We start from the raw sequence: 1,192 nt of genomic DNA on the forward strand, positions 1-1,192 counted from the left end.
GCTTTACAAGTAAGGCCAAGATTTACTTAGCATGCGCCGGTAGGATGTGCTGGTTAAAATATTGAAGTACTTCTGGCTGATGAATGGTATGAGAGCAATTGAGAAAGCAGTAAAATGCAATAATGTCAAATTGTAACAGCAATTCATTAGTTCAAGTTCATGGTCGTGATGGGTTTTCTATCATATAATTAGTTGGTAATAAAGATAATATTGACAAGACAAAGCTATCAGACTGTATTATAAGGGCTAGAAAAGTTTTAAATGTAGCTGCTGTTATGTTCTGGAACAGTGAAGAGAAAACACCGAAACACACCATGGTTGACACTAAGAGCCATTTTTTATCTACTGAAATCTTAAGTCACCTAATGATTTGCAATTTTATGGGAAGTTGCTAGAAGCATTTGAATGTGATTCCCTTATCAAATCACAGCTAAGGCAAGACTAAACTGTATATAATATGAGTGTGTGTGTGTGTGTGTGTGTGTGTGTGTGTGCTGTGTCAATCAAGAAATCACACCAACAATTTCTAAATGAAATAAAATTAAATAAGTTAAAAATGAGCTGAGCTTCAACTTATGTTCTGTGCACATAACTTAAAGAAATATGAATCTATAGATAGATCATTTTGATTATTATTCTGAGAACTAAAAAAAAAAATACTTAAAAAATTTGATGCATGCTCTGACTGGGTAGGTTAGTTGGTTAGAATGTTGACCTGATACGCCACGCTGCGGGTTTGATCCCTGGTCGGGGCACATACAGGAATCAACCAATGAATGCATAGATAAATGGAACAACAAATGGATGTTTCTCTCCTCCCCCTTCACCTCTCCCTCTTAAAAAAAAAAAATCAATAAAAAATAAATATATAAAACCAAAAAACTGATGACTATATTGACTTATATATTAATTTATATTAGCATGCTAGATGCAAAATATTTTGAACATCACCTGCACTTCGTGAATGTCCAAGGGGACATTTGAGGACAGTTTGTGAGCTCTGGCCGGGCAGCTCCCTGGTTAAAGTGTCGGCCCAATACACCAAGGTTTCCGGTTTGATACCCGGTCAGGGCCCATACAAGAATCAACCAGTGAGTGCATAAATAAATGGAACAACAAATCGATGTTTCTTCCTCTCGCCCTTCCTCTCTCTCTAAAACCAATCAATAAACAAACATTTGAAAACGGCATG

This window comes from Myotis myotis, unplaced genomic scaffold (genome assembly GCF_014108235.1).
Source record: "Myotis myotis isolate mMyoMyo1 unplaced genomic scaffold, mMyoMyo1.p scaffold_m19_p_34, whole genome shotgun sequence".
NCBI lineage: Eukaryota > Metazoa > Chordata > Mammalia > Chiroptera > Vespertilionidae > Myotis > Myotis myotis.